This window comes from Ambystoma mexicanum, chromosome 13 (assembly GCF_040938575.1).
Source record: "Ambystoma mexicanum isolate Mex_15411 chromosome 13, UKY_AmexF1_1, whole genome shotgun sequence".
NCBI classification, from domain to species: domain Eukaryota; kingdom Metazoa; phylum Chordata; class Amphibia; order Caudata; family Ambystomatidae; genus Ambystoma; species Ambystoma mexicanum.
The window spans coordinates 319,588,904-319,610,991 of NC_090938.1; the positions used below are offsets into that span (position 1 = coordinate 319,588,904).

Genomic DNA, 22,088 nt, shown 5'->3' on the forward strand with positions numbered 1-22,088 from the left:
GACGTATTCCATATCTATGAAAGACTCCCAAAGCAGTACCAAGCAAGGAGGTGGGAAAGAATTTAGAATACAAATTTAGCATGCCCAATCAAATTGCGGAATAGAGAACTGCCTTGCCAAAGGCCAGATCTTGCCCTCTGATGGAATCGAGGGAGTAGTGACGTACAAAAGTATGTACTGAAGCCCAGGTGGCTGCATCACAGATGTGACGAATAGGAACTCCCCTCTGCAGAGCAGTAGACACAGCCACTCCCCTGGTAGAATGGGCCCGCAAGCCAGCCGGAGGATCCTTACCCGCCAAGCGGTAACACTCGGAGATAGCTAAAATAATCCAACGAGAAAGTCTGTTTCGTCACAGCTTGTCCCAAACGCTTTCCAGCGTAACCAATGAAAAGTTGATCGTCCACTCTGACCCGGGACATGCGCGAAATATAAAAGCTCAACTCTCTCCTAGGATCAAGCCTATGGAGCCTCTCTTCCTTACCAGGATTTGGAGGAGGATAGAACGCCGGAAGAACAACCTTCTGGCTCAAATGAAATTCCGAAACCACCTTCGGAAGAAAAGAAGGACGAACTCTAAGGACAACCCTGTCCTTATGAAACACAGTGAAGGGTGGCTTAACTGAAAGTGCCTGTAACTCACTTACTCTGCGAGCGGAAGTAACCGCAACCAAAAACACAGTTTTCAGAGTTAACAGCCTCAAAGGGCAAGAATGTAAAGGCTCAAACGGAGCACCCATAAGAAACTTAAGAACAAGGTTCAAATCCCAACCTGGCACCAGAAAAGGTGACGGAGGGAACACATTAGTGAGCCCTTTCAAGAACTGCGAAATTAAAGGAATTTTAAAATAGGAACACTCTTCAGACGAGCGCTTAAATATGGACAGCGCTGCCAGGTAACTTTTAATGGTCCCCACTTGCAAGCCCCTGTGGGCCAAAGAAAGCAAAAAAGACAGAACCATGGGAATGTCACATTCAAAAGGATCCACATTCTGAACTCTGCACCAGTCGCAAAACTTTCTCCAACTGCAATGGTGCAGAGACTTAGTTGCCGGCCGTCTGGCCGAGAGCAACACCTCCATCACGTCTTCAGGGAGGTCCCAATCCTTATACCTCCACCTTTCAGAAGCCAAGCGTGAAGTTTGAGGGATCTGACCTCTGGATGGAGAACCTGACCCCCCTCCCGTGAGAACAGATCGTCTCGGTAGGGAAGACGACGTGGAGGGCAGATGGACAAGTCTAGAAGGTCCGGGTACCACGTCCTCCGGGCCCACGCCGGAGCAATGAGGATCATCCGGGAACCGAACCTCTGTAACCTCCGCAGCACTTGCGGGATGACGGGGACTGGAGGAAACGCGTACGGCAGTGGGAATGACCACTCCACCACGAACGCGTCTCCTAAGGCTCCTTTTGGAGGAAATTCCTGCGAGCAAAACCTTTCACAATTCCGGTTGACACTGGAGGCGAAGAGATCCACTTGAGGGGTCCCCCAAAGGGCAAAGATCTCCAGGAGAATCTCCTGAGCCAGCTCCCACTCATGAGAGATCGAGCTCTGCCTGCTCAGAGCGTCCGCCGTCTCGTTGTCATCTCCGGCCAGATGAACAGCCAAGATCGAAACTTCCTGCTGGATGGCCCAGAATTTGAGCTGCATCACCTCCCTGCACAGCGGAAGTGACCCTGCCCCCCCTTTTTGTTGAGGTAGTGCATGGCCACCGTGTTGTCTGTTAGAATCAGGACACTCTTTCTGCGCACAGTCGGCAGAAAAGCCTTCAGGGCTAGCCTGACTGCCCTCAGCTCCAACAGATTGATATGGAGTCTGGACTCCGACGGAGACCAACGACCGCTGACTGTCAACTCGTTGGCATGAGCTCCCCATCCTGTGAGGGATGCGTCCGTCACGATCGTCACTTCCGGCCAGGGCAGTCAAAATGGGGCCCCCTTCATCAGATTGCTCTCGACGTCCCACCACAGAAGGACCCGGGCCACCGAGGGCGGCACCTGAACAGGGTCCGACAGCCTGCCGGAGGACTGAGACCACTGGAACTTGAGTACCCACTGCAAAGATCTCATCCGCAGACAAGCCTCTGGCACTAGAAGAATGTAGGATTCCATGAGGCCGAGCAGTCTCAAGAACTCGGACGCTGGGAGATCCTGGGCAAAATGAAACTTGTGCACCATCTGCTGAATGTGAAGAGCCCTCACCTGAGGAGGAAAACACTGCCCCAGGGACGTGTCGAGCACTGCTCCGATGTACTGGAGCCGCTGCATTGGTGTCAGATGGGACTTTTTTAAATTGAGGGTGAAGCCCAGCCTGTGAAGGGAGTGGCAGGTGACGGACAGATGATCCAGGACTTGCTCGGCAGAGCTCCCCCTGATCAACCAATCGTCCAGGTAGGGGTAGACGTGAATCCCCCCCTTTCCTGAGATGCGCTGCCACCACCACCATGAGCTTGGTGAAAACCCTCGGGGCGGAGGTCAATCCGAACGGCAGGACCCGAAACTGAAAGTGCGAGTCGCCAACCGCGAACCTCAGGTACTTCTTGTGCTTGGGATGGATCGGCACATGGAAGTAAGCATCCGTGAGGTCGAGAGACACCAACCAGACCTGAAGTTGAAGGGCCTGGAAGACTTCAGAAAGAGTCACCATCTTGAACTTGTCCTTCCTGAGGAGTTTGTTCAAACCGCGCAAGTCCATGATGGGTCTCAATCCCCCGTCTTTCTTTGAAATCAAAAAATAAGGGGAATACCATCCCTTGTTCCTCTCTGCTACAGGCCCCGGTTCTATGGCGCCTTTCTCCAGCAGGGCTTGAATTTCCTGCGCAAGGAGCGGATCCAGACTCTTCAAAGAGAGGTTCACTGGTGGATTGTCGTGAGGCCTATGCCAAAAAGGAAGACAGTAGCCGTGGGTTATGATCTCCAGAACCCACACATCCGAAGTAATGGCTTGCCACTCTACAAGATGCTGCGCCAGCCTTCCCCCAACCGGCGAACCATGGGACCTGGCCTCATGACTGAGTGGTAGCAGCTGCGGCGTTGCCTGAGGGTTAAGAGGCAACTGCCCGAGCGGCCTTGGCACCTCGAGTACCTTTATTTCCACCTCTGGCACTCTTACGATGGCCTCTTTGACTGCTAGCTCCCCTCGCTTTACTGAAGGACGAGTAATAGCGAAAGGAACCTCCCCTCCATTGCTGTCCCCTAGGACGAAAAGGCAGAGGTTGGCGAACTGCAGCGCCCAACGACTTCGCTGCAGCTTTGGAGGTCTACAACCTCTCAAGGCTCTCGTCAGCCTTGCTGCCAAAAAGGTTTTCACCGTCAAAGGGCATGTTGAGGAGCCGGGACTGCACATCAGGAGCGAACCCAGACTTCCGCAACCACGCAAACCTGCGCATTACGGTGCTCACCGCCATGGACCGGCTGACACAATCCGCCAAGTCCAAACCCGACTGAACGGCTTCACACATGGCATCCTTGCCATCCTGAACCATAGCAAGGAAACCATCCCGTTCGTCCCCTTCGGGAATATGTTCAACACAGTTCCACAGAGTGTGTGTGAAACGAGACAAGGCACATATGGAGTTGGCCGCCTGAAGCGCCATACCCCCCGAAGAAAACACTTTCTTCGCTCAGCCGTCAAAACGTTTATCGTCCCTATCCAGAGAGATGGTAGGATACAACGCCTGCTTTGCCGGGGCCGTAGCCGCCTGCACCACCAAACTCTCCTGAGTGGGGTGCCTAGACAAGTAGCAGGGGTCGCTACTGGCTGGACGGTATTTTCGCGACAAAGACTTGCCCACTGCCGGGAGACTCTCCGGAGCAGTCCAAGCCGCCGCCACCCTTCTCTGCAGAGCCATATGAAAAGGCAAAACCGGGTCAGTGGGGGGACCGAGATCAAGGATGTCCGTGAGATCACCCTGAACGAACTCCCCTGGGGGAGCTGACCAACCCAAGTACTCGGGGACCCGAGACATAAGGCGCCGATATGAAGATTCGGCATGAGTGCCAGGCTCCGGCCTACAAAACTCCACCTCCGGAGAGGTGTCCAGTCCACTGGCATCATGCAGCGACTGCCGCAGGTCATCAAACTGCTATGGCCCGAGATAAGTTCATCGGGAACCGTAACCGGAACCAAGCCGCCATCAGAGCCTTCATCACCCTCTGAAATGTACTCCAGGCGGGGAGAGGAAGACCTCTGGGGACCAAAGCAGTGCCTGACCTTAGCCAGAGCCTTTCTAGGGGCAAACCCAGTGCCACGGGCCCCTCCGACACCACCGCCTCGAAAGGCGTCGAGGGCGCCGAACGAGTCGGCGCCGGCATCGACAGAAAAGGCGTCAACGTCGAGCGAATCTGCGTAGACGTCAGCTGCAGCTCCGCCAGCATCGGTGGCGTCGACACAGGCCTCGAAGCCGGCGCTCCGAGCGTGTCTCACGACAACCTAGGCGCTGACAACCCCCTCGGAGGCGGAGCCTTGAGAGAAATCGTCGACGACCTCGGCGCAACAGGCGTCGATGTCTTCGTCGAAGACGGCACAGGATCACGCGGTCTCGAGCGCGTCGAGGACCGGGACCTGGAACGGGCATGGCGAGAACGGCTACCCTTGTCCGAGCGGGACCTCTCCCGTGAGCCGTGCCGACCACCCGAGCCCGAAGGCGTACGAGCGGTGTCTCTCGACCGGTGGCGACCGACCCCACTCGGAGGCGCGGACGGACCGGTGCCCTGCGATTCAAGAATCGCTAGCATCTGCTTCCCGAAGGAAGCCCATTCCTCCGTTGTCGCTTGCATGGAGGGATAAGTGACCCGCCGACGGGCGGAGTCCTCGGAAGAGGACGGGGAAGGCGATCTATGCCAGCGCTTCCGGGAATGCCTCGAAGAGGCAGAGGAGTGGCGAGACCGACTCCTGGAAGGAGACCCACTGGACTTCTGACGATGACGCGGAGAGTCGCCCCTCGAGTCTTCCGCCGAAAGCCCCGCAGACCTCGACTTCCGGGGCTTAGACACCCGGCCTACCGACAGCTTCTTCTTGCGTTCCCGCAAGGCCTTTGCCGTAAGCGACTGGCAGTCGACACAGTCGTCCATATCTTGGGCCTCCCCGAGGCACCAGAGGCAGGCGTCGTGCAAGTCCGTGACCGACATCTTGGACCCACAGTCCCCGCATTTCTTGAAGCCCGGACACGGGGTTGAAGACGAAGAAGACATCGCCACAAACAGGTCTTCACAACAAACCGAACAGGTTCAACAAACCGAGAATGGAAAACAGCAAACTCCAACGAGTCGAGGCGTACCGAGATTCACAAAGCGAACAAGTTTGTTGAAAAAACGGAACTGAGGCTATGGGCGTCGTGCGTCCTACTTATCATATCGGGTGACGTCGGCCCTCGGAGGAGGTCCTCGGGGACGGCGCATCGACGTCATCGACGCAGGACACAGACGCCAAAGATTTTCCGAAGCAGCACAGCTGTGGACATTATCTGTCATAGATATGGAATACATCGGAGGACCCAATCCACTCGAAACGTATATTAGCTAAATGACGGATAGCGATGGCGTGGAACTCGAAAGAGGGCCCAAGAATAGACTCTTGGTGGGTGGATCTCAAGAAATGGGCGATGATAAACGGTGGTGTGGATGAGGGCAGCGCAGAAAGGAGAAGAGGGAATAGGACAAAAAATGATGGAGTGGAACTCCCTGATGCAGGACCTATTCGAACAAAGAGAGGACAGTGAAGAGGGGGACCTGGGAAGGGAGGAAGAACAGTAGAGGATGGTGCTCGCAGCACCCCCCAGTACAAGAAGGTGGATAAAGGAAACCGCTGCACCGCCACATAGACAGAAGAAACTCAAATGGCAGGGTCGCCTGCCCACTCGGGGGAAATGAGAAGTAGGACACTTATACAGAGTGCCAAGCAGCCAGTCATGTAATGTGTTATAAGTTGCATGGTATATGTTTGTTGGTTTTTGTAACGTTATCAAAAAAAAATAAAACCAATAAAGTGTTTTTTTAAAAAAAGTATAGAGGCATCGCGCCTCTGTGACCAGGAAGAAGCAGAGGATGGGTGTGGGGGTGTATGACATTACCCCTTAGAAGGTGCACTTCTGCCTGGGGGCTGGGGGGGCTGCCTGTGACCCATTTGGATTCGGTACTTGAAGTAACATTTCTGACAGCTGGGGCCGGCATTGGAGAAAACACTGTTTGGATTCTCCTGCTGTGCAACTAATTGATCGGAGCTGCTGGCAGGCCCTGCAAGGAAACCTCCAAGGGGTTAATTAAATCTGTTGCAGGTCGAACACTGGAACACCGGCAGTGGACAGCCCCCTTGGAGAGCATGGATTGTAAGCCATCCCTGTGTTTGCTAATCGGATTAAGAGCCTCAACCCTTGCTGGTGGAGATTAAAGTGAGTGGATGTTTAAAAACATTAAAATGTACATTGTATTACTCTATGATAGTACCACTGTTAGTGTCATTGGGGGTTTCTTTTTAGAAACATACCATTGCAAAGCACCCTTTATAGATTTGTTGGACAGCATGATGTCGGTTAGTCTGACATGTAGAAGAAAAAAAAAAGACTTGCATTTATGTTACTACACAAATGTTCTCAGCATCAGGAGTAACAAAGAGTTGGAGGTTTCTAATAAGAAATCTCCATATCGATCAGACTTTTACACAGCTTCTTTAATGGTGCGTCTTCACCACTGTGGGGACAAAGGAGGTACATATTTCTGGCAGGTTTGCATTCCCATGCATTTTGGGCTTATAGTTTACCAGTCAGGATGTGCAAATTAAGAACACAGACAAATTCTTCTACCTTAACAGGTCGCTATAAGGATTTACATGTTACGTGGGATCTCTAGGCTAGTCTACTCTCCGCCCTCTGCAACACATCCAGAACAGGACTGCAAGACTTGTCCTTGGCCTCAAGTCCAGGAATCGTATCTTTACAGGACTGAAATCTCTGCACTGGTTCCCAGTGGCTGTGAAGATTAAGTACAAAACCCTCTGCATTGTCCACAAGGCCTTCTGGGGCTTGGGTTCTCAATGCCTTCAACTCTCTCTTCCTAAATATCTCTCATGTCGAGCTCTTCGCTAATCCGCCTTCAACTCCCTCAGGGTCAGTCGCTTCTCTAAGCAACGAGTTGGTGGAAGATCTCTTTACTCAGCTGTGGCCTCCATCTGGAACAGCCTCCCTGAAACTTGAGGAGAATCATCTCGGTTCCGGAAGCACCTCAAAACTTTTCTCTTTGCTTCTGATTTTTCCCCTCCTCTCCCCTGCTGACTTCCTGGCTGAAACTGCACTGGTTACCTGGCCACCCTCTTAACTTGGTGCCCAGGACCCCTCCCCCACCAGTCGCACACCTGCACTGCCTTCCTGACAACCCCCGCACTTGTGGACTGTTTTCTGTATCCTTACAGTACCACTACCAGCACTTGACACCTGATGCCTGCACTTACCCCTGCACTTGCCACCTGCTGGCCTTACTTTTACTTACTGTTATTTATTCTATTTTCCCCCCACGTACTGCACTGTACCCTCCCCTTCCCATGCACTTGCACAATCTGAATGACACCTGGCCAAGTAGGATCGTTGTCCGTCTTCCCTCTGTGCCCCCTACCTTGCCTCGTCGCGCCTTGAAACACTTGTGCATAGGCGCGTTATAAATGCCATATATCATATCATGCAGTTTGTATTTTTTAAGTAAACCTGGATGTGATTAGAACGCCTGGTGACCCTTTGCCTAAACAGAGTTGGACAGGGGTGTGCATGACCCTCTGGGGGCACTAGCGCAAAAGGGGGCTTTTAGACAACCTGAAGAACGAGTAAACTGAAAGAGACACTCTAATAAATTCAACGGTAGGGGTTGTAAGAAGGAGGATAGTACGAGGTCAAATTATGGGCTAAAATCCCAGCTTTGCCCGACAACCAAAGTGTGTGAATATGTGGATAAATTAAGCCTACTAGTGATTTAAGTGTAAAAGATGGAGTGTCTTATTCAAATGTGAAATCTTTGCAAATTCAGGCCTTTCAAGACTATAACTCTGCACCCCAGCAGAGATTACGTTTTAGTGCAAAATGTAATCTTTGCAGGGGCCCAAAACCTCCCCAAACCAAGGAGTAAGATCTTGCAGAGCGAACGCGCGCGCGCACACACACACACACTATATTTTACATATATGCTTCTAACTCGCGTGAACTATGAAATATTTTAAGTGCGCAAATGTTTAACATGGCAGCTCACTCATTAATCACAGACTGAGTCCGACACCAGGGATTGCTATGACCCGGGTGGTAAGTGTACAACGGTGCTGGTAAAGGATTACCGGCATCGCTTATCGCTCCGGCCGATTAGGACACGATTATCTGCTATTAGCGGCACCGTAATTAACGGGGCCGTTAATAGCGCCAGGAGCGCGGGCATGCGACCATCCATGCCGCAAATACTGGCACGGCGCAAACAGGGGAACATCACAAGTCAGGCGGACATGCAAACAGCGCCCTACTGAAGCCTGAAAAGTACCTTACCGGCATGAAGCTAATTCCGACATCGCGGACCACCCGTAAACGGCCATGTGCAGTGTTCCCACTGCCACAGGTGCACACAATCGGCACAGGAGGAGGCAATACAGACTGGGCCAGCACAAAAGGAGCACACCCCACCCCTTCCCACACCCAGTCAAACTCCACAATGATTCCAATACTACTAGCAATGCCGGGGCTGGAGGACACGATTGCTGTGAAACTGCTGCAACAACAACAACAACTGGCAGCACAGAGGAGACGCAGGAGGAGAAGGAGGGCGAGGCAGGGCCAGCATGCCCCACCAGTGCAGCCGTGCCACCACGCAGGCAGCCCTCAATCCCTCGCATCCGAGCCAGTCCATTCAACCTAACCTCTGAGCAGATCCACACCCTGTATCGTCTGGACCGGGACACCATCACCACCATTGTGGATATGATACATGACGACACTGTCAGCCTGATTGAATCACGCCCGCCATCCCAACCCTACTGAAGGTAGTGTCTGTGCTCCACTTCCTGGCCACAGGCACCTACCAGCACACAGTGGGGCACATGCATGGCATATCACAACCATTATTCTCACATACGCAGAACCAAGTGCTTGATGCGCTCCTGAAGCACACAGGTGACCACATTTACTTACCACGGTCTTCCCAGGAGATCTCAAACACCAAAGTTGGTTTCCATTCACTGGCCGGCATCCCTGGTTGCATTGGCGCCATCGACTGCACCCATGTGGAATTGGTGGTCCCACATGCCATGGAGGTAGCGTACCGCAACCGTAAATTATACCACTCAATCAACGTGCAAATGGTATGTGACTCAAATAAGATCATCACACATTGCTGTGCCCGATACCCCGGATCAACCCATGATTCAATGGTCCTGCGGAACTCTACGATACCACGCTACATGGAGCGACATGCAGGGCAGAGATCCTGGCTTCTCTGCGAGTCGCAGGTTAGGTCCATGGAAATGTGATGTGGGTAGGTGATTGGGGTAGAGATGCATATTTCACCTGGCTGGGATGGGGGGGGAGAGATGCATACTTCACCTGGCTGAGATGGGGGGGGGGGAGATGCATACTTCACCTGGCTGCGAGTGCCTGAGAGAATGGACCATGCTCATACCCCAAAGCAGCTCAGACTGGACCCGACACCTGACCACATAATGCAAGATGAAAGCTGCCCTAACATGTAAATGATGCAGTGTCACAACCATTCCATAGCCATTTGCACGTGCACTGTACCTAATCAGACCGTATCCCCCACAACACAATGTAGCTACAAGCAATTACTATGGCCAATACACAGCACCAAATGCCATCAACTGAAAGGACAGTCCCACATTACTGCGTACATAGGAGTCACATGAGGGCCAAATACATTAATGCACCACTACACTGACACAGAGGTCCAACAAAAGTGCATTTCACCATTTGTTTTGCATAGTGCCATCATCATGAGGCTGACATCAACGGTGCCAGGATGAAAGCATACAAATTACTGGACATCAGCCAGATCATGGAAACAACCGGCGTGGACTAACAGTGCATGAGCACTCACAAGGAACTGGACCCCCCCCTGCGCCCACTAGTCGATGGCACGCACACCAGTCCATAAGAGGAATACACACATAGCAGTCACATCGTGTGTCTCCATTCATGCATGGGAATGTGGTTGCAATCAGGAAATCAATGCATGCTATGGTGTCATTGATCAAGGTCACATATGATGTGATGACTTACACTTATACATTGTTGCCCACATGCAGGTGATGCAGGCTATCCCTTGAAGAGGTGGCTCCTTACCCCAGTCTGGAACCCACAGAACAGGCATGAGGAGGACTACAATCGTGCACATACACGTACCCGTGTGGTGATTGAGCAGACATTTGGCCTCTTGAAGGCACGGTTTCGCTGCCTCAACAGGTCTGGTGGGGCAATCCTGTACCGCCATGAGAAGGTGGCCAAGACCGTCATGGCATATGTCATGCTACACAATATGTGCATCAGACGGAATGTGCTCCTGCCCCCTGATGCAGAACTGCAACCACCTGACGATGCGGATGAGGAGGGTGGGAATGGGGCAGCACCTCAGGGAAGCAGTGATGCACAGGAGGGACATGCCATGCGTCAGACTCTGATCAACCAATGTTTCTAGCACACATGGACGTGGAGTGTGACACGGATGTGGCACTCGGGGCACTGGGTGTGTCAGGGACATGGACACTGTAGACTGTTCACCAATAAAGCACACGTACGCAATAAGCAATGTCCACACATGTGAATCATGAGTCACCAAATGTGTATTAAAGAACCATGACAAAGTGAACAAGCCCAAGCCCTCCGCCCCACAAACCCTCTCCTCCCTCAACTCCACCTCAACTCCCCCACACACTCCTTCCCCCCTCCACTCCCCCACACACCCTCTCCCCCCTCAAGTCCCCCACACACCCTCTTCCCCCTCCCCCTTGACTTCCCAACACATGGTGTGCAGTAGCGCGCACCAGTAGTCCACATGGCACCAGTATATGCATGGCTGTGCCTACTGCCCTCCCCCTCTTCCAGCAACAGGTGCCCCCCTGTCCGATCTGTGCAGGTTCCTGCCAGACCGACGCACAGGGCTGGTCCTAGTAGAGCTGGCATTTGATCATGGTCCAGATTGTCCTGGCAACTGTGGTGGATGCATGTCCCGCATTGCTGCCACCATTTCCGAGAGGACATGGCGCACTGCTGCAAGTTCTGCGCAAATGTCCTTTGAGGTGGACTCGATGGCTGTTTTTAGGGATGCAGCACAATCCCTAATGTCATCCCTTGCACGGGTACATTCGGTAATATGCTGCGTCAACATCTATCTCTCTATAGCCATGATCCCCTCTTGGGTGGTTGTCACGGCGGTGGCAGTGTGAGGTGTTTCCACCATGATTTGGTCATCAGGCACAGGCGGCGTGGGGCTGAAACTTGCCGGCCATGAATCTCCAGGTGACAGCCCGTGCATGCTGCTGTCCACCACGCTGCATGGGGATATTTGTGGTGAGTGCAGGGGGCCTGTGGCGGGTGTTGTGCCATGCAGCTGTACGTCGCCCTCGTCGTCCGATATGGCTGCTGTGGCAGCTGTCTCACCGACTATGCTGCTGGCTGCGGATGGTGTGCCCTCTGCCAATGCCTCCTGGGTGATGGTGGCTGGTCTGGGTGTTGTTGTGGGGGCTGTGGTGCACATTGGTGCTGTGGCCTCTGGTTTTCATGGCCTTCCGAGGGGGTGCAGGTTGGCCTCTGCCCCTTGAGGTTGAGGGGTGGTGTTCTCCCTCCTCGGCCCTGGCCTTCTTCTGTGGTGTGGCATCTTTCTCCCGGGTGTCCTCATCACCGCTGTCAGAATGTGTGCCTGTGGGGGACCAAAGGAGGGAGAGGGTTAGTGATGGGTCTACGGGCATCGGGCATGCATTGGGGTGGCTGCATTGATATGGAATGGTAGATTAAAATTGGGGGGAGTGACATACGGGTTGCCTCACTCTTGGGTGGGTGATAAATGGAGGCGTCTGGGTTGCAACATGCATGTGGACAAGATGATGCTCTGCACTGCCTGTAGGCAGTCTTGTACTATGTGTCTGGTGGACTCTGCTCTACATCATTGCACTGTCAGTTCAGGTGGACAACATCGTGATGGTATTAGCATTGTTTCATTTGAGACACTTACCTGCATCGGCTAATGACGGGCCCGCTCGCTCCATGTCCCAGACTCCCTCTATTGCCTCGGTGCGTATGGTGGTGGCGCATATCTCCTCCCATGGTTGTAGTTTTATGGGGGACTCCGCACCTCCGCCTGTCGCCATCCCAAGGTTGCGGTTGGCAGAGTATGTTCTGCACACGTGGACGTAGGTCATCCCAGCGCTTACGGCATTGTTTGGGTGTGCGGGGTGTGGTGCCAACGGCACTGACTCTCTGGGCGACTTCTGCCCAAATCTGCTTTTTGCGCTGCAGTGCTGGACGGGACATGTCGTTTGAGAACACCACATCTGCATGTTCCTGCAGTGTCTCCACTAACATGGTGAGCTCCTCTCTGGAGAAGCGCTCCTTGTGCAGGCGATCTCCCGTTTTTTTCACTGCTTTTGGCATAGTAAATTGCAACAGGTAGTGGTGGAGGTGTGTTGAGTTCTGGGGGTCAGATGGCTCCTGCTTGTTGTGGATGGCAATGGATTGTGTTTTTAAAGATGGTGGCCATGCTCTTTCCCGTTCCTGTGCGATGACGCTACTTCCGGTTCCGCATATTTACGTTCACCGCTAATAGCGGTTACCACCATTAGAGGTGACCGCTATTAGTGGACACCGCTAATGCCAATGGCTTGGATGCCGGAGGAGCTATTTCCACTACAGACGGTGCCGGAAAGGGGGATTTTGACTTTTACGGCATGGCGGTGAGGTGATTACCGGCATGGCGCAAAGCTCGTGCCCGCGACCTCGTAATGGGCTGCTTTTAGCAGTCTATTGCCAGCACGGACACAGTAATTGCGCCATGGCGGTAATGACCGGTACTTACCGCCGGGTCGTAATGAGGCCCAGTATCTGTTAATGTTTGAAAATCAAACTTATTTTAAAAAAGGTATTTAAACACCACAATGAAGTGACTGTCATTGTGTAAAAGATGTCCTATTCTGATTCTATATGCTCTTTGTATTTCTTTTAGACACAATGTATGCAAAAAGTGGAATTGAGCTACAGGCAGACCCAGAAGAAATGGACTGTGGAACCCTGCAACCGTCAGATGTTGTGAACATGGAATTTTCTATCTGCATCTGATTCAACACATTCTGGCTTTTTTGGGGGTGCCATGTTTGCTCCGATTTGGCAACAGCATTGTTGGTTTGTGGCCCACAGCAAGGGTGAACGGATGGGGCACCCCAGAGCAGTGGAGTTCTTCAGATTAAGCAAGGGGCACTGGAGGGTTGCGGCACCCAGCAAGGGTGAACGGATGGAACACCCAGATGATGGAAAGTGGCTTGTCTGGTTCCTCAAAAGTCATCAGGAACAGGAACCTTGGAAATGTCTTGACAACTAGATACTCAAGCCGGGGCCCAAGGACACGCGATGGCAACCATTGTTTCGTTATCATAAGGGGTCATGCATCTAAGGCACTGCCGCTATCAAGGCGATAATCATGGAACGCTGTGTTTTTAATTTGCACATCCTAACTGGTAAATGCAAACCTGCCAAAACTATTTACCTCCTTTGTCCCCACATTGCTGAATACACACCATAAAAGAAGCAATGTAACACCTTGATAGATATGGCGAGTGCTTGTTACAAACCTCCAACTCTTTTTTTACTCCTGATGCTGGGAACATTTGCGTAGTAACATAAATGCAACTGGCTTTTTTTCTACATGTCAGACTAACATCATGCTGTCCAACAAATATATAAAGGGTGCTTTGAAATAGTATGTTTTTAAAACATACAACCCCCCCAATAACACTAACAATGGCACTATCAAAGTAACACAATCTCCACCAACAAGGGTTGAGGCCCTTAATCCAATTAACAAACACAGGGATGGCTTACAATCGTTGCTCTCCAGCGGGCCAGTCCTCTGTCAGTGTTGCATTGTTTGACCTGCAACAGATCCAATTAAATCCAGGGTATTTGACCCATATTCATTCTCAGTAGAGGGGCTCGGACACTCCTTTGTAACTTTTGAAAACTTGGAAGTTCACCATAAGTAACCCAGGGTAATCCAGACGTGGACCCCTTGCTCACTGTGTTTTAGAAAGGCTCGGCTTCACCTCACCTATGAGACACGGCTAGACTAAAACATGTGTCTGGGATTGCTGATGGTACTCTTGTTCAGAGGAGATTTGCCTAGCTTTTCGGTGCTGGACTGCCCTTATGGGTGGAACAAAGACTGATATGCAAATGGATATTTCTCCATTGCGAAGGGTGCAGTGGGCTACAACACGGTTATAGGCCCTCCTGAGTGGAAGCAATTCCATAAAACAGGGTATATGGCCCATGGTCGTTCTCAGTAGCGGGGCTACCACACTCCTTAATATCCCATATCTTATCCCATTTTTGGACCACACTCTAACATCTCTTGAGTTACCACCTCATCAAGTCCATTAATCTAATACAATGCATACATATTTAACATTGTTTGCTTCAAATTATGTAAAATACCACTCACTTCACCCTCACATATTTTCCAATAAAGTGCAATAAATGTATACTGTAAACCAAGTTCTAGTCTATTCACACTGATTGAAACTAATTTCTGCAAACAACACTACCCTCAGGATTGTGCCCTCTAATTTATCTAAAAAAATCCTGTCCATAAATGTTTGTAGTTCAATCCCATATAACACAATTCGCGTTACCTTCAATGTATAAAATTCAATCAGTGGAATAAGTGAACATTCACAAGATCTACTCTTAACTTTCTTAATCATGACATACAGGCTCTAACACTTTCACACCTTCTCATATTCAAACATTCTAGTGATTTGGTGTTAGAAAACACAAAGCCAAGGTAGCAGAAAGTGTCAACCTCCTGCACTCTAGAATTATTAATTGACCAAGTGTAACTTTTCTTGTTCTGTTTATTAGTAACCAGTAAAATCTTTGATTTCAAAGGATTTAAAATTAGCTTATTCATGCACAAGTAAGCAGAAAGGGCTCTATGCAGACCTGCCAGTGTAAAGTTCAGCATAACCAAATCACAACTATATGCTATAAAACTGGCTCTTAAATCGGAGAATAGCCCCTCCACTCTTTGGAACAGTCCCATGGATCTGACATGTATAGATTGAAGGGTGTCAGGGCTAATACACAGTCCTGTCTTACTTCTTTGTTTACAGCCATCTTACTTGATAGGTCCCCTTCCATATTTAACCTCACTCTTACTGTGTTATTGTCATAGAACGTTGAAGCATGTTTAAAAACCCCAGGTGCATACTCCATTTTGATGATTTAGCCCACAATATTGACCGATCCACAAAAGCAGAGGATAAGTCCAGCACTGCCACATATAGGGTTCTACCTCTTCCAATTCCTGTCTGTGACATGCATGACAGCAGGGTCAGTCCACTGAGCGTGGTGCTAACTCTCTTCCTGTACCCCATCTGTAACGCACTAAATTTGTCAATTGAGTTGGCTCACATGGTCACTTCCTTCAAAATTATGTTTGCCTGAAACTTAGAAGCTCTGTCGATTAAAGAGATGGGTCTATAACAACAGGCTATCCCTCGGCCCACTTTAAAAAAATTGGAACAATAATAGCTTGATTTCAGGAAAAGGGAAATACACAAGCACTTACAACCAGAGCATAATGCCTACATAAAATATCTGACCAGAGAATTGGGTTCTTTTTTAGAAGCCATCTGGGCCACATGCTCTTGAGTTTTTAAATGTTCTTATCACATTCTCAATATCAACTCTGTCAAAAGTATAATTCCGCTTTGATGATCTATTAAAACACAGAATGATCTCACATGATGTACTGTCATTGTGCTCCCAAAATTGAGGAAAATTGGTTAACCTAAACATTTTCAGGCACAAATAGGACTGTTAATCTGGTTCCCTCGTCTTAAATTTAAATTGCACCACAAAGACTTGGTATTACTCTCCATTACATTTTTCAAATTTTCTTGATTGCAAGCGATAAAGCACAACACTATGCTTTTTAAACCACACTTTAAACATGTTCTTAAGGGAGCGCATGTGCTTATTCTTCAGATGCCAACTTTCAGATGATTTAATGACCAGTTTTACATCCTTTCTAAGTTTACGTTTCTTTAACGGAATTTCTTTGTCGGACACATTTCTTATCCTCAACAAAATTCTGTTTCTTCCAACCCGATGACATTTGGGTATGATCTTTCAACATCCTTAAGGTATTTGTAAACTCTGTTGGAGCACATGCCCTTTCTTTATTCACCTCCTCCAGATTATTCCACCATTTTAGTAAGCGGTTATTCACCTTTTTATCATTCTTCGCAAACTGGGCCACCCTATTAACTGTTTCATTAGTGATTGTTGAGCAGCTACAAGATGACTGCAACCTTCTGAGCTCCTGTGCGTGCCGCTGACGAATTAATAAGTAAACCCTTTTAATGGAAGCATTGCCATGAGCTAAGCCTATGCACCGGCGTTGCAGTATCCTGCAATAACCTGGTTAATTGTCATTTCAAAACTCCTTGAGACTCCCGAGTTTGCTACACCTGCTGAACTTGGAGAGGACACAGGCTGCCGAAGAGCGAGTAGCTGCAGTGAGACCTGCATGGCTGCCTGTTTATACCAACAGGCGTAGCGCCGTCGACTCATCCTCTGTGCAACTTGGGGACATGTAGGACGACATAACCGCTCTGATAATAGCGTAGCGGGATCTGCAAATTAAGCTTTGGAAAACACTGAAGCAGTGGCTGCACCCTGGGGCCATGAGACCGGACTGTGCACATACTAGAATGCTGGAGGCTACGGGCAGAGATGATCCGGACGTCGGATCACAGACGGGCGATCCCACAATCCTCATCAGCCATAAGGTACAGAGCGGGTAGTGAATATTTTGCATTGGGGGGAACCATTGACCTTTGGTTTCCCCACCTGCGGCCGGCCTCTGCACTCGACTTTCGCAAACTATGAGAGCATGTACATGAACACATACTCCTCTCCTGCCAACAGACAGTACTTTTGGTCCGTGGAGGTGGCGGCAAGGCACATTGTGAGAACAGCGATCGTGGCCTGCTGTTAACCACTTACCTGGGGATACCTTGCTCATTTCTTCTGTCTTGGCTCCCAGTGGCGTGACTGAATACCACTACATGGGTGGCTGTGAGCAGTGCTGAAACCTCTAGACTGAATGCATTCCTATTGCTCCTGCTCTGCGAGGCTGGCAATTGTGCTGAGCTGATAACATTCACCATATAAACTAGCAGACAACGACACCCTTGATGCGGACACAATTGCTATACTACATTGTCGGAATTCACTTATAAAGGTCAGGCCTCACTCTGACTAGACAAAGCTAACCATGCCCAGAGGGGGGAACTAATCAAAATAAGCAGAACATGCTGGATGCTTTTGCGAGACAAACTAATCCACCTCGTCCAGACAGCCCTGTCGAACCTCAAATGGAAATGGCGTCAGAACACCGCTGACGCATCCCAAACCTGGGGCTCCCCCGCCCCCCTCCAGGCAATTATTGCAAAATGACACCACTACAGAGACGGTGACACCGCGCTGCACCTCGCTAGAGAAATGGGCCATTAAACTATGATAACACCACAATCCGTCTATACCCAGATTTTTCCATGGCTGTTCAACAAGAACGTAGATCCATTTTAGGCGTAAAACGTATGCTTCAGGAAGGAACAATCCCATACACCATGCTATACCCAGCGTGCTTACAGATTGTAGATCGGAGAAAGGAATTATTATTCACCCTCCTGGAGGAAGCAGTGAATTACATTGTGGCTAACATACCGATCGCCTCTAAACCAGCGGAAGAAGATATAGGCGCGATGTCTCTTCTGTTACCTTTAACAGTCCGTAGGCACACTAACAATCTGACGAAAGGGCCTGGTGTAAACTCTTTATTCATCCTAACTCAATGACCATTTATGTGATGTAAGTCACTGTGATCTAGCAACGTGTTCAATATTGTAATGCAAACTGGTTAACCCGGTTATGGGCGACTGTTCCTAGAACAGATTACCGGTCTAAATTCCGGTGGTGACCAATGACTGGCTTGGGAGTTAAAACCGTGACACCCCCTCGCCCCCATGTGCAAGGGTGAAGTTTTCTTTTTGTTACTATACAAAAGCACAAGTTGGGGCTTTTAGCAGGAACGTTAGAGGGCTAGGGAATTATACCAAGGGAAGAAGAATTATTTCCTATGTGAACCGTCACGATGTTCAGATCCTGCCTCTGCAGGAGACTCATGCGGCTGTTGTCGAAAACACTTCTTTCGCAGCAACGTGGGGTCTAAATAGGTACTATACAGAATACTCAACACAATCCAGAGCAGTGTTAACTTTGATACACAAGAAACCCATGGCAGACCTGATCCACTCTAGTCCCTGTAATAGAGGCTGTCGAATAATAGGCACCCCAGAACTCATATCACTGTACACTGACGACATATTACTATATGTTAGAGACCCACAACATAATTTGGCCCCAATAACGCATGGCATAGCCCAGATCGGTGCAGATTCCGGATTTCCTGTGAACTATAGTAAGTCCTAAATATTTCCCCTGACAGGCAATACTCCCCATCCGCAAATACAATCCTAATTAAAGTGCCCCCCGGACAAGTAGAAATGCTTAGGGTTGATCATGTCTAGAGCTAAAGATGCTCTTATTGCCCATATACCCATGTCCTCAACAGGTAGAATGGTTTTTAATTAAAATGATATTGGTCCCCAAAATGTTGTACATATTTGTGAACGTCCCAACCTGGAAGCAATTTTTTCTGAATCTCCATAGAAACAGGTCCCAGTTTCTGTGACATGCCAGTGTGGTAAGAAAAGAATGGCTGACTATGGTGCTATCATATACACTGGGGGGATTCAACGAGCCCAATGTGGAAGTGTACTGGTTGGCAGCCCAATCTCAACATGCCTCCCACTGGTATTGTAGTGATGCAGCCCCACCACATGTCAAACTAGAAAGGAAAGCAGCTAGCAGAATGGAATTGAGGACACCAATACTCGATAGAACGTTCACTGTTGATTGTCAATTCAACCCGGTGCTGTGCACGTTAGAAGCGTGTAAGCGCATATTCATTAGATTGAAGATTGAGACACTGTATTTACCGCTCGCTTCCACTAAGGAGGTATCACCCACTTAACCCCCTACAAGTGACTTGGTGATTAATCAGCGATGGGAAACCCCAAGGATACCACTGTTATTGGAGACTTATTCCCAGAGGGCGAATTCATGTCACTATATAGCTGCAAAAATAAACGTGTTAACGTTGACCGATGTACTACACAACTACAGAATGCGAGCAGGGTATGAGATAAATGGCTAGACAACCCAAAACCTTTTTCGTATATTGCCAACTCGGAATGGTCCCGCCCTGTAATGGCCACTCTATACAGTGAAATACTGACCATGACCCCTAGTGGAATGGACCCGCCCCGGGAACAATGTAAAGCAGAATTAAGCTTAGTGGTCACAGACATGCAATGGGTTACAATGTGTACATTCACAAGAGAGGTATCCATGAACATGCGACTAAAACTGACCTAATATAAAATACTGCACATGCTACACTATACGCCTCTTAAACTTAAAGAAATATACCCCGAGTGCAACAGGCAATGCCTGAGATGTGGAACGCCAAATGCAGGTACTCTACATATGTTGTGGAACTGTGCAGTTTTGGTTCAATATTGGGAATCAATATACACCACACTTTCTAGTATCACTGGTAGGCAGATACACAATGTCAGCTATGTTTGGATTATGGCATGATATACCGGAAAAAAAGCTGAAATCCCTGCTAAATATGGTTCTATGTTTTTTCATCATCAGGCTTTCTAACGCCTGCCTTTTAAACGTGGAAAGAATAACAAAAATGTTCCTTGAATATATATATATATATATTTTAGGGGGAGTTTTAGGGGGGTGCCTCCCACCCATTTTTAACTAATCCAGACCCCTCGACCCCTTACCTGCCTTCCCCACCTCCCCAAAAATTCGATGAACTTTTTTGTTATTCTTTCCACGTTTAAAATGCAGGCGTTAGAAAGCCTGGCAATGAAACAATGCCATACCCTAAATATTGGTTGTATGGTAGCAAAATGATGTATATTGAATAAATGGAGGTCTTGCGGCCCACCTACCTTTAGCGAATGGCTCAAAGAAATCAATGAGTGTTAAGAACTATATATGTTGAAATTGCCCTGCACGTACAAACCAAAATATATCTGGTGTGAATTTAGAGCTTCCTTGCCTAAAGATTAACCTTGTAAAAAGTAAAAAGTATTGCCGCTTAAGACCAGACAATGGGATGGTGAAATGCTGATTGTGCCAAAGTACTACTTTGTAATCTAACTCATCATTTGACTGTATGTTACATTGCCATGTCATGCTGAATTTAAATGTATTTTTTTTTTAAATAAATCAAAAACGAATAAAAACTGTCGGTTTGGATTTCGACAAAGATGAGCTCATTACCAGGTTTGAGATGATAAATGAAGCTGTTAACATTGATTGATCACGTTTGCTTGTTCTTCTGATGTTAACATTTTTTCTATTGTTTAGTTCTAGATTAGCAACATAGATACAATCGAGAGTTGATTTTGAAGCTATACCAAACCAGGTCGGGAGCACATTTCACTCAGGAAAACAGGGAATTTACTTGATGAAAACACCACCTTGCCAGGAAGTGGGGTCACGCCATTCCCATCTGTTTTACCACCACTAATCTTCAATAGGTCATATAGTATAACCATATCTTCGTTTAAGTCAACCTTTTACGGGATAATATTTGGACAAATTCTATGGAAATCACCTACAAAAAATATTTAAAAATGTAAATACAAATGTACATAAAAAATATGAAATGTATATAAATATTTATCAAAAAATGTTATGTTATGTTATTTTGCATTTGTGTAGCGCCTTATGTATCATTTGTATGATCCCAAAGCGCTGGTAGGTTGAACGCCCTCGGTAACCGCAGTTCAAGTGAGTTGAGAGAGGGAGAGAGAGAGAGAGAGAGTCGTAAAATGCGTGGGCACACACGGTATGTGTGCAGCTGGTGTGGTTGTTGCATGCTAGCTGCTTCTTAGCGGTAGGTGTGGTACTGGGGAGATCAGTTGAATGTGTTCAGTCTGGAGGGTGAACATCCAGACTGAGTTCTGGCTGCGTTAGGCCTGAGGAGACGCCTAAGCTAGCCGGTATGTGCTAGCTAGCTGCGTTTTATTAGGATGATGGGTAGTTTGACGAGTCATGTTAGTATGGGAACAGCTTTACCGAGTGTATCATAGTACTGCTGTGTTCTAGTTGAATGGTGGTGTATAGGAGAGAGTGAGCGTAGTAGTGTGATATTGTGGTAATCAGTAAAGTGTATGTGACCAGGCAGACAATGATGTTGGGAATACCTTCTAAATTCAACTTTTAACACAGTGACGCTATTAGGGCGCATTCAATGATGTTGGGAATACCAACTTATTTCAATTCTAATACAGTGATGCTATTAGGTCATACTTTTAAGTTCTATTATATAAAATATAATAATATAAACTTTATTTAAACATTATTGTGGCAAGCAAAAATTGTGGGGGGCAATCAGAATTAAATAAATTGCATATCATCTTTATATTAAATTGATATCAAAGGGACGGGCTAAGGAAAAGGGGCAGGGCTACATCCAGAAATGGGTACGGGCTACCTGTCCAAAATGAACATGGAGAATAATGGTAACCCCTTTTACTACTTATATCACTTTTGCTTCCTGAAGGCATCACTTGGCCGAAGCATGTCACTGTTTGGTGCACGTGTAAAGGGCTCAGAAAGAGGAACCGTGCTCAGAAAAAGTCTATATGGCCTTGGCCATGGGTGAAACTAGTAATCCTGTTAAAA

The 22,088-nt window shown here is 48.6% G+C and overlaps 1 protein-coding gene and 1 long non-coding RNA gene across 5 annotated transcripts in view; one reads left to right on the forward strand and one right to left on the reverse strand.

Annotated features, from left to right (window-relative positions):
* LOC138521178 (uncharacterized) overlaps positions 1-20,739 on the forward strand; it is a 139,758-nt gene extending 119,019 nt beyond the window's left edge. The window contains exon 3 of the long non-coding RNA XR_011282960.1: positions 13,192-20,739. This is a non-coding gene — a long non-coding RNA (uncharacterized lncRNA). The remainder of the gene's footprint in view (positions 1-13,191) is intronic.
* Positions 1-22,088, reverse strand: part of LOC138521176 (ubiquitin carboxyl-terminal hydrolase CYLD-like) — a 2,059,174-nt gene that overhangs the window by 1,899,605 nt on the left and 137,481 nt on the right. The window lies entirely within an intron of this gene.